The sequence below is a fragment of the Pinus tabuliformis genome, chromosome 3_1 (assembly GCF_031772625.1).
Source record: "Pinus tabuliformis cultivar Carrire ecotype Pingquan chromosome 3_1, CPIR1, whole genome shotgun sequence".
NCBI classification, from domain to species: Eukaryota; Viridiplantae; Streptophyta; class Pinopsida; order Pinales; family Pinaceae; genus Pinus; species Pinus tabuliformis.
In genome coordinates this window covers 857,701,846-857,727,586 of record NC_142301.1, presented here as the reverse complement: position 1 = coordinate 857,727,586, position 25,741 = coordinate 857,701,846, and the positions used below count along the sequence as shown (strand labels likewise).

General features: G+C 36.8%; 1 pseudogene; it reads right to left on the bottom strand.

Moving 5' to 3' along the window:
• Nucleotides 1-23,732: 23,732 nt before the first annotated feature.
• LOC149190278 (UDP-glycosyltransferase 92A1 pseudogene) lies at nt 23,733-25,310 on the bottom strand (annotated as a pseudogene).
• Between the last annotated feature and the right edge of the window lie 431 nt (nt 25,311-25,741).

The following is a 25,741-nucleotide window of genomic DNA, read 5'->3' as shown; positions in this document are numbered from 1 at the left end:
GAAAGAAGATAGAGTCTAAGTGGCTAAGTGTGTCTTGTGTCGTAGAGTAGGAGAAGGCTCTGCAGCTGAGTGTGCAGAGGCCTAGTAGTCTGCAGCTTAGTGCGCAGACCCCTGCAGCTGCGTGCGCAGGGCGGAGTCAAGTCTGTAACCGAAGAAGAAAATAATAAAGAGAAGTTTTACCATAATTTTGTACATCTATTCTTGAATTAATGCATGCTTGTTATAAATTGCAAATACACTATTTATTTACTGCGCGTACCTGTATGAATGATTTATATTGCTAAGTATAACTTAACGCATACAAATAGGCTAAGATAATCAACTAACAGTGGAATACTAGTAAGGACTTGGGTAATAATAGCGTTCAGGCCTCGAGTAGGCTACGCAAAGAAAGCATCGCAGGCTGTGAGGTAGGGGAAAGTGCGGGTAGTGACGTGCGCATAGGGTCGAACCGCGGACCTCTTGAACTCATCAGACATCTCCAAGGTGCAGAAACCTGGTTCTAACACCCTCCCATACTACTTCGGGTGAGACCTTAGTCCGCACTCGGCGGACTGTTGCTGAAAGGGACAATAATACCAGGATTTGTTTGGCTTACTTAACTCTGAACCTAGGTCAGGCCCCAATAAGCCAAAAAATGGTTCCATTGTCGGCACCGGGATCTGCATAAGAGATGTTTGATGTCCTGTCACTGGAATCTAACAAAGAAAGAAATTTAAGGGTGGTTGGACAGAAAAATTCACAAGTTCGCAGCACAGGAAAATAGGAATCTAAGAGTATCGAAGGAACAGTGGTTAGATCGTTACTTATATATGGAAATCCACGAAATTTTCTTTGCATCCTTCCCCTATAAGTTGTATGATTGGATCACGAAGCAAGCATACAGTCAAGGAAGGTATAGGCTTGACAAACCTATTGTGTGGACCCCAGAGTTGGTGCACAGACTAGAAGAATCAGGAGATAAATCGTGCGCACTATGGACCATTGGCTCGATCAAATTATAGGAGGGTTTATCACCGAATTCGTGGTAGACACGTCATTCAACTATAGTGAGGTGGAACGTAGCTTCCTCAAAAGACCGTGAGGTAAGTACATTAAATCTTTGAACACTTAGATTAAAACGCTACTTTGTGAAAAGCGGGTTATGCGAATAAATTGATGTTTGAGGCTACGCGAAGTAGGAGGATCTACAGAAACAAGAGTATCGAAGAATTAGAGACTAGTCCCTTGATTTCACCTCCGTGAGAAAGCGAGGAAGAGCTCACGAAAGTTTCACGAAAGAGAGGACTTGAATGTAAACATCGTGCTTCGAAGTAGTATAACAACAGGAGAAGATAAAGGCAAGCAGCCCAAAGAAAGTTCTTGGGTTGGCAAGGCTCCAAGAAAGGAGCCAGAGTTTGATTTGGAGCGCGCAAAGGAGACATTCATGGAAGCTAAGAAGAGCTTCACGGAGGCCTCCACTTCAGGTAGTAAAGACAAGCTAGACTCAGAGATGGACCCATCAATGCTCACTACCTTTCTGGAGACATGCATGAAGCTGCTGCGTGACAAAAATGTGGTGAAAGGGCTACAAGAACTCATCACTAGATGTACGGGACCCAGAGAACCACGCATAGTCCGGAAGCTCGGAAAGCATGCAACACGAACAGGAAGGGAGATGAGATTGACTGCGCAAATTGAGGAATATGAAATGGATCAAGTGATTTTCAATCTAGGATCTGACGCAAACGTTCTGCCAAAGCAGACATGGGACTGCATGGGCAGGCCCGCGTTACAATGGTCTCCTATTCAATTGAGAATGGCGAACCAGCAAAAGATCCTACCGATGGGAAGATTTCAAGGAATAATGGTAGATATCGAAGGTGCGAGCGTGCTTGCAGATTTCTAGGTGATATAGATTGTTGATGACATCAATCCCTATCCTGCGCTACTCAAAATAGATTGGGCCACTCATATGAATGGAGTGATAAATCTAAAGAAGCGCAAAATGATTTTTGATAAAAAATCACTGCGCGTAGTGGTGCCCTTAGACCCTGCGGAAGGATCGCGCTACACAGAGCTAGTGCGTGACTGTGATAGCGACGACGATGATCTAGACTATATCTACAAGATAACCACTCAAGAGTAGGATTGGGTGAATCCTACAGTGGATGGCAGGATTTTGTGTGAGCGCGAAAGCTCCTGCACATCAGATTCAGACGAGGAAATAGAACGATCACAGAATCAGTTACATGAGGTAACCACACTCAATTGCAACATGATGATAAAATCACTACGCTATGTAGCAATAGAGGCAAGAGATCTGCCTATGTATGACGGACTAACTGCAGTAGATGATTTCCTAAGCAAATTTGAAAGAGAAGTACCAGAACAACAGCATTTCAATGCTCTACAATGGGCACTGCGCGCTACGCATGCAAGGTGGTGGGGTACACACCAGCAGAATTTTGAGGACTAGTGGGAATGTAGAAGGATGATGCTCATATAGTTTGGAAAGCCTCAGATGCGGATGAAAGCTGGACATGATGGATGAGACGGCCTGTGCACCCACCTCTCCAGATGGGTACAGGCGTATGATACGCAACCTACACAAACGCACACCGTCCTTGCAATAGGAAACAGAACCAACAAGTAGGAGCGGGCAAGACAAGGGCGCGAATGATGAATTATGATAAGACCAAGCGCGCCAAGGATTATCTGTGTGAAATCCTTTGAAAATGTGTAAGAAGTACTAAACGCGGTCCACCATGTGAGATGCACTAACTGGGACCTACGTGTACCAGCAGTTCTATGGGCTTATACGAACATGTACAAAACCCTGACCACGCGAGCACTTCCGAAGCTGACGTATGAAGTAAAGGCTATAATCCCTCTAGAGCATGCAAAGCCTAGTCCGTGCATAGCAGCACCCGTATATACGACGATTCACAAAGCCTGGAAAGAAGGAATCACATAGCCGCTAGAAACATAACACATTGGACTTGAGGAAGAACTCTGACGGGGAAATTTTATACTCCGCGAACTTGAAAAAGAAAGGGTACGATTAAGGAAGAGGAGCACGTTGATGGACGTGGAGGTCAAGAAGCTGGAGGATGAGATAAAGCAAGCGTTTCTCATCGAAGAACCGAGGATGTACAGGTAAGGTGCATACGATCATACTACCAAGTTTGAGAACTATCACCGTGAATTGGTTAGTCTACAGCCTTGGCTGGGACCGCATATCCCCAAGCGTAGTGACCAGGGTAGCACATTGCAAGTGGTGCAGTGCACGATGTCGACCACGACACTGGAAGGTGGGGATTCTCCGTGAACCACGGTGGAAGACAGGATGGAGCCCCACACGGGTGGTGCGACCACTTGACTAGCCATGGGAAGGACAGTATTAGCACTCCAGGCAGTTGGAAGGGAGCGTGGGACTATAAACTATTATGCCTGGGAGCTACGCGTTACTGTGGAAGCACGCAGAAGTAGAGGGTCACAAGGTCCACGACCACGCACGGGCGGCTGTGCTGCCATGCGGACTAACCAGAAAGTGACCGTTGAGGTCACTATTCACGATGGGATGTGCGACTTGAGGCTAAATGGAGTGGGCGGCGGGCATTTAAGACGTGATTTATGGGCAGAATTTGGGAAAATCTGCCGTTAAGAAAGCATTCATGGACCAGAATTGGGGGAACGATCGAATTTGAATTCAAAAGGCGCTATAAAACACAAATAGTTCGCCAGCAAATAACACTTGGTCATTTGAGAATTTAGCGATTGAGTAGAGCCCTGAGCATTGTGATCCAAGCATTGATTGAGCCCCTGAATTTGCAAGTGCTAGAATACAATCCAGTCATAATGACAACTACTAAGGATAGTTTAGGAATAGAAGAAGTGACCGCCGGTGAGGCCACGTAGGTCTTAACTATGGAAGACGTTCTGGAAGGCGCCAGAGTTGTGGCAGAAATCCCCAAATCACCATGTATGCCAAGGCCCAAGAAGGATAAACAAGCAATGGCCCATGTACGCGTGTCCCCGAGGAACCTACTGCGTAGAAAACTATCGATGGCAGAGAAGGGGAAAGCTATCATGATAGAAACATATGAGGAAGAAGAAGATTTGTAGGCCCTTATCATCGCAGAGGAAGAAGACGAAGGCATGGAGGAGGATATTCAACCTACACACTCTACAACAAAGTTGCCCACGTATGTCCCTCCGCAGAAAGGGAAGACCAAAGTACCAAAGGACCTGGATGAAACCAAGAGTTCACTCTAGACCCCGCTCCTCCCAGACGGCATTATGTTTGAAGCCACGCACCTGGGTCGTGTGCGAACCATGAAGTTTGAAGATTGGGACCTTGCTAACCACGAGAAGTTCCCTCACCTGGAGACCGGGAACCTTATGAAGTAGAACACTGCAGGGGTGGTTACAACGTTAGAGCCGCGGAAGTGGTTGCGTGCGTGGAAAAGGTTGGGCTACTGAACTTACTATGGGTGATGCATTTCCACTGCGCGCCAATCACCATTTTTGTCATCAAGCAGCTACTTTGCCTAGTGCATGATGGGTATCTATGTCTGGAGGAGCTTGTCCCCATCACAGAAGACCTAATTCACCACATTTCCCAACTCCCCTACAAAAGAAAGGACCCCACGACCATAGCTGAAGGAAAGGGCATTGATTTGGCCCTTGTGGAGGCCATGAAAACAACATATAAGCTGGAAAATAAGAAGAGGGGTTATGCCATCTCTAGCATCAAGGACAAAGCAGTCCATGTAGCCACACATATTCTCGCAGGTAAAGTTATGTGGAAGTGCATTGCCGACGAGGTACTGACGCCAGTGATAACACTCGCCGAACAATGTGCGGAGGGGGTCCAGTTCAACTGGTCCGAATTCCTCTGTGAGGAATTTTTGAAGAATTGTCGCGAAGCCCAAGAGTAGGGAAAAACCTTCCACTATGCGTGGTTGTTACTATCCATAGTGCTCGTAGTGAGGGAACTGCCGGAGGACAGTCAATTCCCCAGCATTGACAAAGAATTACTGGAGGCCGCGAAGTACGCTTCGCTCTGGCCCACAAAGGACACGAAAAGAATACGTGATACCAAGATATTCTGGGTGCTCATGGAGATGAACATCCGGATGTGGATCAACCGGAAACCACATTTGTCACCCACAGTGTACAACAGTATAAAGAGTTTTGCAGACTTTAAAGATGATATGCACAACATTTTTATTAGGGCACGCAAAGATCCGGCGAAGCAGTGGACGAAGATACCTTTTGTATCCACTGACGATGCCATTTTCATGGTCTTAGAGGCATGGCCCCTGGAATGATGCACCCCATATCTTGCAGAACTCGAAAGGGCAGCAACACAGAAGAAGAAGGACGACGCCAAGCTGCGCGTCACACAATTGGCCGAGAAAAGGCGGAAGGAAACAACAATAGCTGAGGTAAGGACAGCGCGGGAAGTAGCACAGAAAGCCGCCGAGCAAAAACAGGCCGCAGAAGTAGCAGAAGCAGCAGAGGCGATAGAAGAAGCAACCGTGAAGGCAGACGAGGACCAAACAATGTCCTCACAGGGGCAGGAGGAAGAGGAAGCAGAAACAGCATAAGGGAGCATGGACCCAGGGACCGTGTCCACATAGCTGAAGCACCCATACACTGCAGAGCGCATAGGACCAAGGAAGAAGGTCAAGGCCTTGAAATTGGCCATTGACCCGATCACCTTAATCGAAGGTGATTTGCATGACATCGACAAGACGGTTCACGATGTAACAAATAAGGCCCTTCAGTATTTTATGCAAGGGCACCAGACTGTGTTGGGGGCCCTCAGAATACAGCTATAGGAGTTACAGGTGCATCCCCCTCATGTGGGTACCCTTTCCACCCACCTCGCAGCAGGATCCTCGACAATAGAACAGATGCAACGCGCACGAATGGAAAACACAATAGTGGGTTCAGAAGGGGCCCTAGTAGTAGCAAATGAGACCGATAGATTTTCGGTTAACATGATGAAAGGACTTGGCCTTAATCTGGCTGCCCTTACATGTGAGACACTATATCTGCTACAGGATGGAATAACGGGAGAGCTGTGCACTAGGGAGAGTCGCGCGATCTAATTTCTCAACGATCAAAAGATAAACATGGAACAACTCAGCTTGCAGTGTGACAAATTAGTGTCGCAGAATCAATAGTTGGTGCAGGTGGTAGACGACGCTTGCCGACACGTCCCGGAGCTGGCCATCCTAGTAGATCTACCAGTAGAGGTGTGGATCCACATGTTAGCAACCGGAGTCTGCGAGGCTAGGGAGGAAGCGACCAAGGTTCAATTGGAGCTAAATCTTCAGATCGTCGAGTTGCGGTTAAAGGCACAGCCATCCACGCCCATGGAAGTCAGAGAGGAGCGCATTAGCGTTATTACAACGGGATTGGAGGATATTGGAGGTGCAGTACGAGATTGCACCAGCATGTTGGAGGAAGCACTTGAGGTTCTTACAACTCTACAGGAGGACTCCAACATCCAACGCTTAGAAACAGAAGTGCGAGAACTCTAGCAGCAACATGATAGTGTCTGAGGAACTGCGCAGATAATAGTCCTCACCTAGAGGCTTGCAAGGATGTAGCAAGCTAAGGCACTGAAGGAATAGGCGGAAGCGGAGCGCCATAAGGAGGCAGTTCTCAAAGCATGCATCTAGCCGTGGATTGATGAGGCCTTCACTATCACGGTGAACATTGAAGGAAAGCTCACGCATATACAGGGGATGCACACATTAATGCAGAGAAGCACCCCAGAATTAGAGGTCTCGGAACAATGGATGCAGCAGATTCAGCAAGCAGCAGCTAAGTGCGTTGCAGACCTCAGTACAGTTCGAGAACAGTTGGAGGGACTCCATGCCAAGGTCACCAAACCGACAGACTGACTCAAGAGCGAGTCACGATGTTTGTGTTGGGGGCATGTTGGGCATGGAATCCCCCCAAGGCATGTTTTGGGCTCAAAGCCCAAGTTTTGACCCAATATTGTTATAAAGACTCTGCGAATTGCGGGCGCGGAGCGCGAAATGTATGATAGAGTCACAGGGTTGTCCAGCCTAGTTTTGTAATGTAATGTCGGCCTACCCATGGTCCACAGACCATGGGATTGTATAAATAGAGTGAGGCTCTAAGTTTAAAAGAAAAGGAAGTAAGAAGGAAGCAAGAAGATAGAAGTGGCTAAGTGTCTTGGGTCATAGAGTAGGAGAAGGCTCTGTAGCTGAGTGCACAGAGGCCTAGTAGTCAGCAGCTGAGTGCAAGGACTCCTGTAGCTGAGTGCGTAGGGTGAAGTTGAGTCTGTAACCGAAGAAGAAAATAATAAAGAGAAGTTTTATCATAATTTTGTACATCTGTTCTTGGATTAATGCATGCCTGTTATAAATTGCAAATACATTGTTTATTTACTACGTGCACATGTATGAATGATTTATATTGCTAAGTATAACTTAACGCATACAAATAGGCTAATATAATCAACTAACAGTGGAATACTAGTAAGGACTTGGGTAATAATAGCGTTCAGGCCCCGAGTCGGGCTGCGCGAAGACAGCATCGTAGGATGTGAGGTAATGGAAAGTGCGCATAGCGACATCCGCACAGGGTCAAACTGCGGACCTCTTGAACTCATCAGACATCTCCAGGGTGCGGAAACCTGGTTCTAGCACCCTCCCATACTACATCGGATGATACCTCAGTCCGCGTTCCGCGGACTGTTGCCGAAAGGGCCAATAGTACCGGGATTTGTTTGGCTAACTTAACTTTGAACCTGGGTCAGGCCCCAATAAGCCAACAAACACACAGTAAAAACCCCACACAATGAAAAAATAACCTTTATAATCAATATATTCTTTCACAAATATCCCATCCCTTACAAGGATTCGTAGTTCTAAAATCAAATCCCTATACAACGACTCCCATGCACATGCTTCGCATAATAAAATGTCATCATAACGAAACATTTAATATTTCACCCTCTCCCGCACATACACCATCCTCCATAAACATTCATACGATAGACAATTAGAAAATATGTTAAAGTACTAGATTTGTTTGGAAAATCCTCTCCAAAGATATATAGTTCTAAAATCAAAGCTCTACGCAATTTCTCCCCCGCACATACTTCGTACTCCGCACAATAAAATGTACGTACAATGAAACATAATAATATTTTTCACTCTCCTACACATACACTGTCCTCCGCAAACTTTCGTACGATATATGATTAGGAAATGTCTAAAAGTATTATATTTGTTTGGAAAATCAATAAACATACTACATATTTTGTAGAGTCAAATATCTGCACAATGATACATAATAATAATAATAGATTTTTAACATTAATTGTTCAAAATTAATTTCCACATGCACCCCACGTTTTTCTGAAAATACCCCGTCTTAATAAAATCTCTGTATAATGAAAGCTATGGTGCAAACCGTGTAGAAATTAGGTTGTATATTTGCAACTGATAATGAAGTTTTAATCAAAATCATAAGACACAAACCTACTATATTTATTTACGTACATTAATTCACAATTTAGAAAAAAAATATCAGATATGCAAGAAGAAATAACACACATCCAACAAGTATTTTTATCTCGAGATTGAAATCTGGTAAAAACCCGAATGTTTTCTTGCATTAATCAAATGAATAAAGATGTATTACAATTTCTTTTCTCAACTAAGCTCACCCTGTAAGTGCACAATCTATCTCTCTACTCAGTGAAGGCCTTTAACCCAAATTTAGTCAATGTTTTCCTCAACTTGGGCTCTTATTTCCTTGCGGTGTTCTTTGAGGAATTAGCCCCTATTATTTAGGAAATTCCTTTAATTGAATTGTGCAATTCCTTAGGCTGATCATCTAACAACATACAACACCTATACACTAAACACTAGTCTACAATTGATGTTATACTGCCTTGGAATCTCCACCTCAACTAGGTATCTCAAACTATCAGCATGCAATAGCTATTTTGGGTTGATTGATCACTGAGATTGTATGAAGTCCCACTTCTTAACTAACCTTCCACTAGTTCCTCGAAAACTTGGAACTAGTTTAACTGAAAACAACCTAAGATAACTGACCTTGATTCCTACAAATTAGTAATCACAAATGTAGAACTGAACTCTAACTCCTCCAAATCGAATTTACTGAGTAAACTGGGTGATACAATCTATGTCACACAAGTTAATGTCATCCAAGTTTTCTTTTGATGTGGTAATTCAAATTTTCCCAATTTAATCAAGGCAAAATCAAATTGAGAATTTCTTTTTTCATTTTTCAACATACCTCATCCTACTCTAAAATCAAAGCTCTACACAATTTCTCTCTCATTCATACCTCGTACTCTGCACAATAAAATATTCTCATAACAAAACACAATAATATTCCTAGCCTAGGAATATCAGAATATTATAACAATACCCTACGTAGAAACTCTAGGCTTATTAACTAGGTATAAATCCTGCTAATCCACTAGTCCCTGATGCCTAAAAATCGATAAACATACCCAATTCTTTGTACAGTCAAAGCTACGCACAATAAATAATAATAATAACGTATTAAAATTAATAGTTCACCATTAATTTCCCGTCCTAATAAAAGCTTCGCACAAACCCTGTCCTGCTCTAAAATCAAAGCTCTACGCAATTTCTCTCTCACACATACTTCGTACTCTACATAAAAAAAGCTCTGTATAACAAAGCATAATAATATTCCCAATTCTATTGTACCTAGAGAGTGAAAAGACCCATACAATGCCCCTTGAAAATAAGCAAGTTGTAAACATTCATACAATATACAATATGAAAAATTGTAAAAGTAGTAGATTTGTTTAAGAAATCAACAAACATATGCCATCTCCATACAATAAAAGTTCTTCATAATACAACATAATAATATTCCTCATTCTCCTGCACATACCTCGTTCTTCTGCACATACCCCATCCTCTTTAAACCTTCACATGATATAGAATCATAGTTCTCCCAAAAATACCCGTCATTATATTGTCCACTAATTAATTGATTAAAGCAACATTGGGTCCATATTTCATCGTGAGCTAACAAGCATTGTGTGCAGCTCAAAAATCCCACACTATAACTCATTTGTTCATTGTGATAGCCCAAAACATGGCCACCAAAGTTCAATCATTATGCCTATTGGTTGTAGTTTTGTGGTAGTGTGGATATCGGCACAATGTTCATTAGCTAAGCACTCGTGGTGTAAGATAATGAGCATTATGTGGATCTCCGCACTCCCGCCCAGTTCACACAACATTGATAATATTTTAGTTGAAAATAATGTATACTACTGCTATTTAAGTAAATGATATCTCATTGCACAAAAGCATTGATTATCGGATGTGTGGAGGAAAGATCCTTTTTGCATGAATATTTTCGCAAAGTGGAAGTTATCTTCATATTCAATAACACTTTTCGGTCGGTTGTATTATTAATTGATAAATATGTTGACATTAAAGGAATTTATTGCTAATATTTTACTAAGAAATTGACATATACGTAAGTGTAAATTACTCTTAACTTCTTATTTTTGAATATATTTTTGTATTTTTGTATATGTTTCAAATTTAGCATATGCGCGAAAGTGCGAAAAAACTCTATTTTGCGAAAGAACTCAACCCATGCTCATTTTGCAATGCTTACTCCACATAGTGATGTATGTATATCTTTTTTGTACAATGTGTAGAGAGGCCCACATTTAGTCCATATTTCTGTGTCAAGCATGCTTGTTTTGCATTGCTTGGTCCACACAATATTATTGCTAATATTTTAGATATAAATAATACTTATTAGTAGTCAATTGTGTAAAATTTGTTTGAACTGCACACTAAGTTGTGTGCAAAAGAATATTTCATTCAGCAAAAACTTTGTTTATATGGCTAGTAGAAGCGGACAAAATGTTCATTGTGCAAAAGAAGATTTCAAGTTTTCATTATTCAGGAAATAACATTGTTTATGTATATACGGATAATAACATTTTGCGGAAGTCATTTTTGTGTGAATATATGCATTTTGCACTAAACGATTTTATTGCTAATATTATTCTTAGTTGTGTGGAGTGCACATAAATTTATGTACAAAACTGCATTTTGTTTAGCAAAAGCTTTGTTTATAGGGGCACAAAATCGTGGAAAATGTTCATTGTTTGTAAAAAGCTTTCAAGTTTCCATTGTGCAGATAATAGCATTTTTAATTCATATATTATGATATTTAAATAAATGAAATCTCATTGCATAGAAGCATTGTTTATTCGATGTGTGGAGGAATCTTTCATGGTTTCATTGTGAAGATTTTTGTATTTTCCATTGAAGGTTTTTCACTAATATTTTAGTATCAAAACATAATCCATATTTTCTATATTAATGATAATATTTTAGTTGTAAATAATATGCTTTATTGTTATTTAATTGTTTCGTTGCAGAAAGAAAGCTTTGAATCCTTCATTGTGTAGATGTTCACAGTTCACATTGCATGCTTATGCTTATATTTTAATAATATTTTAATTGTAAATAATGCATGTGTTCGTATTTTCGAATATATTTCAAATCAGCATATGTGCGGAAGTCATGTAAATAAAGTCCATTATGCAGAGGAAGCTTTAAATGGAGAAATCGTTGCACTTGGTACCAAAGGCTTAAATAATGCATATTTTTTGTATGAAATAACAGTGAAAAAGGCGTTGGACTTATACGATTGTAATTTAGTGGCGTTTTCATTTTTTCCACAACAAATCTTCCCCTAGAAGTCTTGTGAGTTGAACTCCACCCGTTATTCAAGTAGGCTAAAATGTGAGTGCTCTTACTGTAAGTATTGAGACTGTTTTATGGTGGCTGCAATTATGTTTAAAAATTCATTGATCCATTGCTTTTTCCAAATGCATAGTCTATTAATATTACAACAAAATAATATAGTTAATATAGTTAATATGTATTAATGGTTACTCATTAGAAGCATTAGGACTGTACATTCATTTACGTTCTTCCTTGTAATTATACAATAGAGAAGATGGATATATCTATAACATTATAAAAATTGAATCATTGTATGGAAGATTGATGTTCAGAGGTCAACACGATGAGTTACGCACATTCAACTTCTGAACATTGAAAATATGAATGTCGAGGACTATCTTGTGTAAGGATCACTAATCATAAGTGAGCTTGGCAATATCGAGTTGAATTCAATGATATTGAATAATCCATATTTGTTGTTCACAACATTTTAGTTATAAATTATGAAAATTTGTATGTTTCTAAATATTTGAGCATCAAATATTTCATATTTGCTTTTCCAAATTATACAATAGAGAAGATTGAGATATCTAGAACATTATAGAAATTGAATCATTGTATGGAAGATTGATGTGTAGAGGTCGACACAATAAGTTGTGCACAATGAACTTCTGCACATTGACAATATAAATGTCGAGGACTATGTTGTGTAAGGATCACTAATCAGAAGTGAGCTTGGCAATATCGAGTTGAAGTCAATGATATTGAATAATCCATATTTGTTGTTTGCAATATTTTAGTTATAAATTATGAAAATTTGTGTATTTCTGAATATTTGACTATCAAATATTTCGTATTTGCTTTTCCAATATTTTAATCATAACTAACATGTATGTTTGTATTATCAAATATCATTAACCATTGAACACAAGATTTGGTTATGATTGTGTTTTTGAAATGGAGCAAATGTACAAAATCATGGATGTAGTCTATTGTGCAGAGGAAGCTTTCAAGTGTTGATATTGCATACCCCTGCATTTCACATTAAAGGTTTTTGAAGATTTTTTTCTCGATACTTTTGCATAAGTAATGAAAATGAAAAACTTAATATCTAAGGATCCCTAACAATCAATATCAGTTTTCATTTATCAAATTTGATATCACATATTATAGTCATTATTTGTGTAGTATAACATTAGTGTTTATAACATATTTTATTATCTGATTACTATAAATTCTGTGTGGACAATTGGAAGCGACAACGAAACATCAATGGGACACAATCGTTGAAGTTTAATTTCCATCTATCTAAGTTCATTTAATATTTTCATAGTGCAAGAAAGGAAAGAAAGCATTCAAGTGGTGAATTGACATCAAGGTTCTGAAATTACTTTTGCAATGTAAAAGTTGTTTGATAACAAAGAAAGTTTACATAATAAATTTGTTGGATACGCGTTAGTTTAGTGAATAATTGTGGAAAATAGTTTTATTTATCAATAAAAGAGCTTCAGTTAATGAAAATAAAATGTGGTTTACAATTTTAATAAGATAAGTGTGAATTTTAATAAACATAATCATGTGAATTTAAGTAAAACATACATTAGAGGATATTTTAGCCTAAAAGTGTCCATGAAATTTTAACATACAAAATATGTAAACCAATTAAAATCCTTTAAATTCAAAAAGAGGTACATGTAAATATTAAAAAAAAAAAAAAAAAAAAAAAAAAACTATTTTTTTAATTATATCTTTGGCTTGTCTCCTTATAGGTTTACTCAAATTTCAAGTGTAGACACTCATTGGATGCAGAATAAATTCCACATTTAACGAGTACCCATTATGCATAATTATGAGAATACTCACAATGATAAAATTTGGAGATAACTATTGAGGGATTTTGGGCTAAAAAGGGTTACTATTATGTTGCACTCATCTTTAATTAGGATAAGAGTTTCCATAATGTACGGGAAGTTGTCTAGAGTGAAAGATCTGCACAACAACATATGATCATAACAATAAATAATAATTATACATTGAGATATGAGATCAGTTTTTTTGAAGCATTGTGAAAATGTTCCATATTTTCATTTTGCAATGGTCAATTGTAAACTAGTGTCTATACGTAATTTTCGTATAGACATATATAGCTTGTTTTCTTAAAGCAAATAAGTTTTTAAATAAGACCTATTGAACAATGAAACATGTTTTATTGGGGGAATATGTTTGTTGTGTGAAATCCATATTAAAGCTTATGTTGGGCAAGTCATAAAAGTTACAGTAGTCAATTGGAAATGAGTATTCATTAAACGTTACTGGATACATAACTAGTTGTGTGGAAGTGGTTGTGCATGTGCAGAGGCTTTACAAGGAACAAATGCATCCGTGGAATTAAGTATATATATAAATCATGCTACTTATAGAAAATTGTCTCACTATGAGCTTTATTAATTAAATGACTTTATTTAATAATAAATTTTACCAATTGAAAATAAATAATAAATAATAATAATGTTATAGCTGAAGGCTTGTTGGTAATTATAATCAATTTGAGAGGCATATATTGCATATGGAAAAGAGGCGGAATTGTAAAATTGTGTTATGTAGAAGCTAAAGAAAGGAGAAGAAGAAGAAACAAAAAAAAAAAACAAAATGCTTTCATTGTGCGGAGTGTGGTTTCACCTTTAATGACATTAATGGTTCGGTACCCTTTTGGTGAAATGGATGGATCGACACGTAATCGAGAACGTAAATTCTATTACCTCTACATTGACATCGATATATTAGTGGATGTGATTGTTGACATGCCATATGCTAGTTGTCGTTATTAGAAAAGGTTCAAATTTAACTTGTTTCATACATGAAGTCACTAATTTCTAAACTTCGAGATTTGTTTTCAAACTATTTGTGTTATTTCTCAACAACGTTTTCTTTGTGTGTTTTTATTTCTATTTATTTTGTAAAACATATTTCACATGTAGAATAGTAACATGTACCAGAAACAAAAAAAGGTGGAGAATTTAGAACTATCGCAATTACTTTGGTAGTAAAAAGTCCTGCAGTTTTACAACTGTAATCCGATTTTCAAAAACAATTATGCCCGGTTTTGTAAAACTCATGTCAGAATTTCTATTGTTTTCTAGTCAGAATTGTGGTTGGTTTAGATTATGTGAATTATTTATGCAATTTGTCATAAATTGATATTTGTGATGAGTAGGAACATGAAGCACATTTCATTGAGCAAAATATTTGTTAAGTGAAGAGAGGAAAAAGTTCATTATGCAGAAGAATATTTTAAGCTTTAATTGTGTGATTATCTGCAGCTTGTACTGAAAGCTTTTATTGTTAATGTTTTAGTATTATAACATAAAACAAAGTTTCAAATCATGTGTTCAAATACAAATAAAAAATGTTATCATAAAATCGATACATTATAATAGTTTTGAATGAAAAATAGTTTCTGTAGGTAAATTTGCGTACAAGGAACTATATAACATGGAGAGTTATTTCATTATAGGAAGAAAAGGATGTGTCAGAAACATAAGTAATTAATTATTTCACCAAAAAAGAATTATGCAGTTCTGAAGACATCATGCCAGAATTCTATTATTAAGAGATATATGTCTAAGATGCATACATTTCCAACACTATTTCTACCATTGTTAAAGTTTTTTTTATACGATATGGCTTTGTGTAGAGCTTTCACTATGCACAAGAAACTTGGTTTACAGAAAGAAACTATTAGTTGTCACCTCTACAGAATGAGAACTCTGTAGAAGAAACTGAATAACCCAGAATTAGCAAATGAAACTCAACAGTATCATAACTCTAATATTAAGAGTTATTTCATTGTGAGAAGAAAGGGTGTGTCAAAAACATAGTTAATTACTACACTAAAATGAAATTCATGGAGGTCTAAACACATTGTATCAGTATTCTATTATTAAAATATTTATGTCTAAGATGCCAAATCATTTCCAAATGTTCAATTTTGTTTAAAGAAACAATACAACATTATATGTAATAGAAAAGCTAAAAGCATTTTTTTGCAAAGTTATAAAAATCACAATCATAACATTGATACAGAATAAGATTCAATAAGAATTATAGTCAAAATAAAATTTCAATGACCATGATGATATCTCATATTCATACGACATCATATTCAAAACATGGACTTAAAATGCAAAATTATTGAATAGAATAGGAATTGTAAAAAGAAAATTATAAAGTAGATGGATTTGTTGTAGTGGGAATTAGTGTTCTACTTGCTTGAATGACATATGTAGCCATAAAACAACAATTTGTAACATGTATTACGAGCTGACAACTTGTTGGAGAAACATGTTCACCGTTTTTTCAATGTAGTCTCTATCAAGGACAATTGTAACTTACATTTTCACGTTTTTAGTGAAAATCTATTTTTCAATTTCCTTAGCTTCTTCTCGCACCTCGACAACCCACGTAGAGTTCTACTTATTGACCTTGGAAAAATTAATTAGCCATGTTTCATTATGTTCTTCAGTAAAATCAGTGACGTTATCAAAGTTCGTTGCCATTTTTTGTTTTTGCTCCTCCAATTCAGTTTTTAACTTGTCGTTTGAAATTAACTCAGAATCATGCAACATATGTGGACTTGCTAAGATTTTTACAATATCCATTTCCATGAGATATGAATTACCTCTCCTTTTGCATAGGTCATTATAGGCAGAATTGATATTCTCAAGTTTAGTGACCCTTTCTGCCCATCCAACTTCCAATTTCTTCACTCATTTAGTATATGGTAGTTGTTGATTTTTCTTTTCTAAAGCAAAGAGTATTTATAGCCTCTGCTTGAAAGTATTTAATTCATTGGCAACGATTTTCTTGTATTTTGTAACATTACTATTAACCAAGGTCATAAATATCGTTAGCTTCTCTTGCAAGCGTGTTAAATCGAAAACTGATTTCCTTACATCATCAATAGTTTCTAATCTTTGGCATATGTTATCGAGGATATATGCCTTCACTACATTATGTAGATTCATAACCTTGTTAAATGCTTTCAGTAGTGTAGCAACAAAACTTGACAATAGATTTATTAAGAGAGGAACTGTATTTGCAATGTGTAGTAGTTCCTTTAATACTTTTTAAACATATGATTTTTTGAGAAATTGCATCATTTGTATATTGTTTTAATACCATGAGCCCCATCTTGTCAATGCTAGACAGATTAATATCCACCTTTTTTTATCAATAAAGTTTTTATTTTCAACCTTTACCTTTTCAACTCTGAATTTTTTGTTGGTCCTATCATATTTTTCATTTTGCAATGTGACAGGACGTTCATCATAAATAATGTCCTTTTTCTGCAATTTGTTCCATTATTTTGTGATTCTCTTATAAACGAGTAGAAACCCAGTTAAGTAATTCAATTTTATCACTTTGCACGTCTATAGCCTATTCAATGTTTTTCTATTCAAGGTAGTTTTGGAATTTGATGTTTGAACTGTATGTGTTTGGTTTGGAAATAATTTTTGAAAATTATCTTGCCCATCTCAACGATTTTCTAATTCAATGATAACCATTTTTCTAGAGCCAAGATTCTTCCTCTTTCTTAGAATTCTGAATGACATTGCACCGGAAACAAGTGTGGAAGGTGAAGACTGTTGTGCAAGACTTAGGGTTCTTTATTTTTTTCTTTCTTCAACTACTCTTTGGGCGTCCATTGTCGGTAATGGATACTTGATTTTTTTCAAATTCAATAAATTATGTGTTGTGTAAACATATTTTGAACTATGCGCAATATTTGATTACACATTATGACATGAAAAAATTGCATTGATTCTTTGTTTGGATGCAATTTAGGTTATTACAATAAAGAAGATGCAAACACGAGAGGCAAAAGAAAAATAAATAGTAAATTGATACAATGCAATAACTATTGCATGTGTTAAACTTTTGCTAAAGTTACTGTGTTCATGAGTTGCGAAATGAGAAAATAAATATCCCTAAACAATTCTGCAAAAAAAGAAATACATTGTAGATAAAATTGCAAAAGAACTTGAGTAATTGAGAAAATAAACTGTTGAATAATTTTGAATCTACAAAGATGTGAGACAAGGAAAGTATCCGCGAGTACAAGTGTCTATGTTTCTCTTATTTTCCGTTGGAATATTAAAATACTGCTTGGTTGATTGTATAAGTGAAAATAACTTCCTTTGTTTATCTGCTACTTATATTCGTTTCCAATGTCTCGTAGTTTCACAATTTGTTACTGAAGCCCGAATTACTAGTTGTTGCTATTCTTCGCATGGAAACTACTACATATGACACTGTTAATAATTAGTAATTGAAAATAACAAATCCAATGTTTATAGGAAGTAATAGAATAAATGTCGATAATGCAAAATACCTTGTCCACTTACTACGTAATTTGATATTAATTTAATATCATTGAAATACAGGTCTTACAAATAGAATTTTTTATACAATACAAAGACATTGTCTATCAACATTACATTCTGAAAGGTTTTCCGTTGCATTTTCCGGCTAAAATTGTTGAAAGTTTGTCAATGATTTCTTGGATTCATGATTTTGAGTTGAAATTTCTGCACAACCTGAGAATTGTACAGGCTTTCAAAACAGCTAAATGCATATATATATATATATATATATATATATATATATATATATATATATATATATATATATATATATCTTGTAACAATTATCATAATTAGCTTTGAAACTGCCAACAATAATTGTAAACAGTCATAAGTAAAAATCCAATGTTTATGGGAAGTAATAGAATAAATGTCGATAATGCAAAACACCTTGTCCACTTACTACGTAATTTGATATTAATTTAATATCATTGAAATACAGGTCTTACAAATAGAATTTTTTATACAATACAAAGACATTGTCTATCAACATTACGTTCTGAAAGGTTTTCCGATGCATTTTCCGGCTAAAATTGTTGAAAGTTTGTCAATGATTTCTTGGATTCATGATTCTGAGTTGAAATTTCTGCACAACCTGACAATTGTACAAGCTTTCAAAACAGCTAAATGCATATATATATATATATATATAGCTTTGAAACTGCCAACAATAAACAGTCATAAGTAAATATTATATGCACATGTATTTAGCTATTTCTATCATGAATTGATTTAGTTACCAAATTGGTCCCCACCATTAAATCACTGACGATTTGATTTATTTTGATATTGTAATACAAAAAAAGGTAAGGGAAACTTGATTTACGAACATTCTGATACACTATTTTCAAGATCACAGTACAAAGCTAATTGCCTTAACGCATTACAACTAGTTGTGTAAACATTTTCTCATTATCTTTAGAGAGATTGTGATTTACTAAAGCCATTTATCATGATTGATAATGTAATGTGAGAAGTCCTAACCACTTTTAACACTTTCAATAAATAACAAATGAAAAATTCAAGGTCAACGCCAGTGGTACCTGGTAAAATAAATCTATAAATTCGAAAATTATTTTCTTTCTTACTTTGGCAATGCTTATTGTCTTAATTTTCTTGATATGCATGCACTAAATAGAAGGTATGTATGAAATAAAATAAATATGAGTTCAATGTAATCATGTACAATTAATTATTATTATTATTAATTATTTCATTGGCATCAAAACATGTCGCTAAAGAAAGGTGTATATTTATTATTTTTTTTATTTTTTATTTTTGTCGGATATGCACAACCATTTCCAAATAGCTATTCTAGTATTCAATAAGTTATTCATTGGAACTAATGTAATAAATTTTCATGTGCATTTGTCCTTCGCACACGCTTCCTTTAAACAGAACCTAGGTCATCAAGTAATCTTAGGAGAATAAAACACCTTCGTATAACTTTCGTTGAATACAACAATCATTATATTCAATGTTATTATTAAATAATTGCTATTACAATAAATACGTGTGGAGCAATAGAATTTTAACCCTGGAAAAAAAATGTTGATGCAACATCAATACTTTTTTTAGGTTTTTTTCAAGTTTTTTGCGCAAAAATATTGTTTTTGGGGTTTGAGTTCTCATTTTGAGGTTACAATTCTAATTGAGTTGGTAACTTTGTTTCATGCAAAAATTTATATTTTATCTAGTAACATTTTCCATGACTTTATGCCTCTAAGCTCTTTTTATCTAAGCAGCATACCTCTAAGCTCTTGTGCTTTTGTGCTTTTGTGCTTTTGTGCTCTAGTAACATATTTAATACCTTTAAGTCCAAGTTTACATAGTAATATGTTCCATGCATTTAACCTCATGGAAGAGAGAGAAATTCACATTCCTTTAAGTATAACATTCATCCACTTGACTTGACCTAGCCTATCCATCTTTCTAAGTATTTATTAACTATATGGAAGAAATCACCTAGTTAGAATTCACCCATTTCTTTCCCCCTATTTAGGTGCATTTTAGAGTTGCCTACTTACTATCAATACTTGTAGCTAGTAGAGATCTCTTGGATGTGGATGCAAGGGGAATGCACCAATAAACATCCTATTCAAATTCCTACAAAGCAAGGCTTATAACATTTGGAAAGAGATTCACTTTTATTATTCATTCTTTTAAACAAAACTAAGGTGGAATGTACTCGCATAAAAAATATTTCAACTCATTTAGGCTCAAAAGAAATGTTTTAACACTAATTATGAATAATATGAGTCTTAGGTAATGGGTTCCTCCTATGACAATATTTTTGTTCCTAAAACATCAAATTCTTCTTATAAACCTTATCATCTTTCACTCTTAACTCTGTCCAAATCCTATGTTTCCATCACAGGTATACTTATGCTTATTTTTACACCTTGTCTCTTCTCTTTAGAAGTAAATAAACTAAAAGAATTGATTGAAAGTAATGCATAGGTGTGTTTGGTTTGAATAATATATGGTCACATTATATTTATGCATAATGAGTGTGGCATGTAATAGATGGTTTGGGTTACTCATTCAAATTAAAGGTGTTTAATTATAGGATCATATATGGTTTCATTTACCTTGGTTGTATATTGGTAGAATGATGCTTGTAAGAGTTTTATGCATTGTAATTTTGACCAAAGCCCACAAGTTTTGACTACAATCAACTGCTAGATGGATGTATTCATGGATATGATCATATGCCAAGTGGATGTGCTCATAGCTTCAATTATGTGTCAGTTGGGCACACATTGAAATATCAAAGGAAGTAGTTACAATTTAAAAGAGATATTTTTGTTAAATATGTGAGGATTTTGGGGTAGCAATTTAGTTACTGGACCTCATGGAGAACTCTTATAGGAGTTTGAGTCTATTTTCAGGAGGTAGTGATTCGACGATAAATAAAGTATCTTGAGATCTCAACAGATAGCGACCATCTTGGGTTGTTGCAACTATGGTAATAAACTCAAGTACAATAGAGATGTTCATTCTCAACAACTTATAGGCTCATGGAATATCAGTTGTTTCAAGTGCCAAGTATAGGATCTGGAAGCTTATTGAACTATCAATTTGTATCCCTTAAGGATTAAATTAGCATGGGAATTTTGATCCATAACTAAAGTTGATGTGACTGTAACCAATTACTATGTCTGTTTTTAATCAGTTAGCATGAACAAGACCGAACCTCTAGTGTTCCAATTTTGGATTTTGTAAGCTTTCTATAAAGAGTAAGCGCCCATAGCATAGACATTGTTACCATTGTTATTCATCTATGAATTTATAATATTAAGACTATTGTTGTGTGATTAGCAGAGGATCCAATTATTCATTTGTGGTCTTTGCTTAGGTATTTGTTGAAAGCTCATTTATTTTCATTGTTTTGTGTTGAGTAGGTAAAAGGTTATAGGCACAAACTAGGAATTGAATTGGGCCTGCTCAAGGCTCAATCATGTGCCATAGTCATTTTGTTTTTTTTTTAGTTATGTTACTTGTTTATAGTTTGAAATAGAGTTTAAGGACCTTGTCTTTTGTCCTTTTGCGAATAGACTTGTGGTTTTCACCTTTCAACTTACATGTATGTTGTGTGAAGATTTGAATAGTTCCATTTATTTTATTTTCAATATAGAAAGAAAGAAAGAAAATTATTTTAATGTCCACGAGACTAAACATAGCCTATGGGACAAATTGCTTCTTCATTTGGTTGATGTATTCGACCCTTTTTCTGTGAAGCCTCACAATAAACGCTCCCATCTTCTTGACAAACCCTTCGCTAAATATCTTATCCCAAGAGCTAGATGCCAGAATATCTACATAACTTTCCATGTTGTCTTCGAAGACCTCACATTCTAAAATGAAATGCATTTTTGTTTCCACTTTTTTGGAAGAACAAAAAATACATACTCCTTCCTCCCACACTTCTTTTGGCCTTTTCTAGCACCCTGTTTCACAATGGAGTTTATGAGAATTAGTCCTTAACTGAGCAATAAGAATTTTGGCTCTCCAAGAAATATTGGCCTATATGTACATTTTTTGTTGGTGATTATGAGTGGGATTAAACACTTCAATATAGTACCAATTCTTTCTCCCTAACTCCTTATCCCAAGTAAACTTGTGGAACTTATCCATAAGAAAAGATTTCATATGAATGTATTTTGTGTGATAACATAGTTTGAAATTTCATGCAAATTCTTTTAATGATTTTCTTTTGATTTTTTTAATGGGATGGGTGTTGGTTTTGTTTTAGGAGGGATATAAAACAATTAATTGTTGCAGAATTAAAAATTAAATAAAATACTATTTCAATAATTTTGAAGCCACGTTGAGCTTACCTATTAGAGACTTATAGGTAACTAAAGAGCCATTTAGCTAAAAGTTAAGAAGTAGGACCCTTTTGATGAGACCTCCATTCCCATGCATTTAACTTAGGTCATTTTAATAAGTGAGAAATATTGTCATTTGTGCACATAGCACCGAGGGATCTCACAAGTTTACTAGCCCAGTGAACAATTAAATAAACACTGCATGATTAATAATATTTAAGACTAATAAAAATACTTATCAATGAGAAACCCTAAATATAAGACTAAGAGCTTACTTATGGACTAGGTTAAGTTCGTTGAGCCAATTCACAAGCAATAACAAATCTCCTCCTTGACATTATTAAATCTCATACAAAATGTTACCTTATAATTTATGGACTTGGGTAGAAAACCATTGGTTTTGTTGATTTATAATATATAGACTGCGATAGAAAATCATTAGATTTTTTGAGTTAAATTTTAATTATAGATATATTGTTTCACAAACTCATTCAACTTTAAGTGTTTAGATTTAACAAAAAAAAACTAAACCATTATAAGAATATTCATCATATCACTTGGAAAATATAATATAAATAGAATAATATCATTCATGTCAAGCACTTCAAATAAACTTGATTAACATTATTTTTTATTAATAATTGACCATGTTTATTAACGCTTCACAATTTTTTATTAACACTTTACTATTAATATGGTAAAATTAATATCTTGTAGCAACTAACAAATAAATGAAAATTTAATCTTCAATTGCAATTCCATGAACCTCAAACTTATACAATAAAGTCGTCGAATAAGACATGCAATGCAGCCTTGATTCAGGTTCGGCCAACGTGACCTTCTCGACCAGAACAGGCTCTGTGAGCGTGTCAGGCTGAGCGCTACCTCAACACAATGGGCAAATCAAACGCGACTTAGGGCAATATATACTTGCGTTGCAGCTTATCCTTGATTACCCCATCTTACTGCTATATAACACCAATAAACATACTCTAAACACAATCTTCATGAAACCATTCATTTTTTTCAACATCTAAGTTAAAACACCAATAAACAAACTCTAAACCAAGTGTTCATGAACCCATTCATTTTCCTTTTTTTTTCAAGGGTGATGTTTAAACGAACATAGTTAGCCTATTACATGCTGAGTGTGCAGCAAATCCAAGGGCAAATATGGGAGCGAAGGAGGAGAAAGATAGGCGAGATACAACACAAATCTACCCTTCATATTCTACTCTAAGCTTTTTTATCATGTCTTCCATAGCACACACAGATGCCCCTTTCTTTCCTCCGTCTCCGTCGTCATCTTCACTCACTGCCTTCATGGCTGCTTCTCTAATCTCCTCGGCTCTCTTTCTCAGTTGATTGCCTTTTTCTTCCGTCATCAACATTCTTACTCTACTCTCCACCGTCTCCCGTTTCAAGTCTCCCTCTTTTCCCCTCCACATCTCGATGCACACCCCCACCTCCTCCTCCAACATTTTCGAATTCGCGAACTGGTCCCCTGACATGGGCCATCCGATAATAGGCACCCCTTTGCTCAGGCTTTCCAGCATCGAATTCCAGCCACAGTGACTAAGGAACCCCCCGATAGAAGGATGGGACAGGATCAGCAGCTGAGGCGCCCATTTTCTGATAAGCAAACCTTGCTTCTTTTCCTTCACTCGCTCTTCGAAACCCTCGGGTAGAAACTCCGCCAAGAACTCTGAATTTAATGGGACCTCCAGCGGCGGCTTGACGACCCAAATGAAAGGCTGTTGGCTCGATTCCAGCCCCAGAGCCAGCTCGTTCATGTGTGACGACGATATCAAATTTTGGCTTCCAAAGGAAACATACAGCACAGAGGAGGGCGCCTGGGAATCGAGCCATAACATAGATGCCCTTGCATATTCTGCCTCTGCCTGCTTGCCCCGCAGTAGAAAATCCGAATCAACAGTTGCATTAGAAGAAGAGGAAGAGAGAAATGAAGAGGGTAGGATCGGTCCGACCGCCCAAACCGGTCTGCCAGTGGATTTTCTCATGTGCTGGAGACTGCTATGCTCAAGCTCTTCTAACGTATTACAGATTGACCCCCAACTACGCACGTTGCGAGATATCTGACGATTGCGGAACAAGATCCCGGGATCGGATCCTGTAGCCGTTTTCAAATATAGAGGGAGCTGAGATCGATCCAGTGTAACATGCGGCATGTCGGGCAGAACAAACTCCTCGGCATGGGTCTTGGTGTGAGGTAGATGAGTGCAGAGGGAGTAATAAACGGAGGTGCCGTAAGCCCCACAAGTGCAGAACTGAATTCTTGGTATTCCCAACCTGTTCCCTACGTCCAGCGTCCAGCCCAAGAACATGTCGCTGATGATGCACAGAGGCAGGCGCCCGCCGTCTTCTTGAGTGATGTGGCGGATGAGGCGCTCGAAATGGGGTTCCAGGTGCTCCGAGGCTTCGAAGAAACGGAGGAAAAGATGGTAAGGGATGGAGTCCATGTTTTCGGTGTGAGGAGGAAGACCGTGAGCGGCGCTGGAGAAGGGCAGCTCCGCCAGGCGGATATCCAGAGCGGGGCCAGCGGATTCGATCTTGGGTCGCAGGCTTCGGATGTTCAGAGGCGTATTGACTATGGTGATGGCAAATCCGGTTCGTTTGGCAAGCAGCTTGGCGAGCTCTAGGAAGGGGATAATGTGGCCCTGGGCCATGAATGGGAGCATCACCACATGGTGCTTGGCCTCTTTGGTGGTGATAGTGCTCAAATTCTCAGCGGAGAAGGGCGTGGTAGAATCCATTGCGCGTGGAAGATTTAGGTAGCGAAATGGCCCGAGAACTTTACAGATGCGCAGGCTGAAAGATGCACCTCCTGCTCAATGATTCACATTTCACTAGGGAAGGCATGGACGAAAGAAAATAAAAGTTGACCGAAGCGATGACGTCTTTGGTGTTGAGGGTAAAACAATTAGCAGTTGTCTATAACGCGACTTAATCCAGTAGACTCTCAATGGTAACGGATCCGCATCATGTATTAAAATAATTGTTCGGTAACCGATATGCATTCACTACTAAAATAATCGTCAATGTTTCTTCCATTTTGTTGACTGGATGGTGAAAAATAGGTGTGGTTAAAGGAGATATTTTTTTTTTTTTACAAATTTTTAAAATATTTATAAGTGAAATATTTTATATATTTTATAATAGGTATACTTGAGTTTAATGTCAAAAAAATCATATATTCACCTTAAAA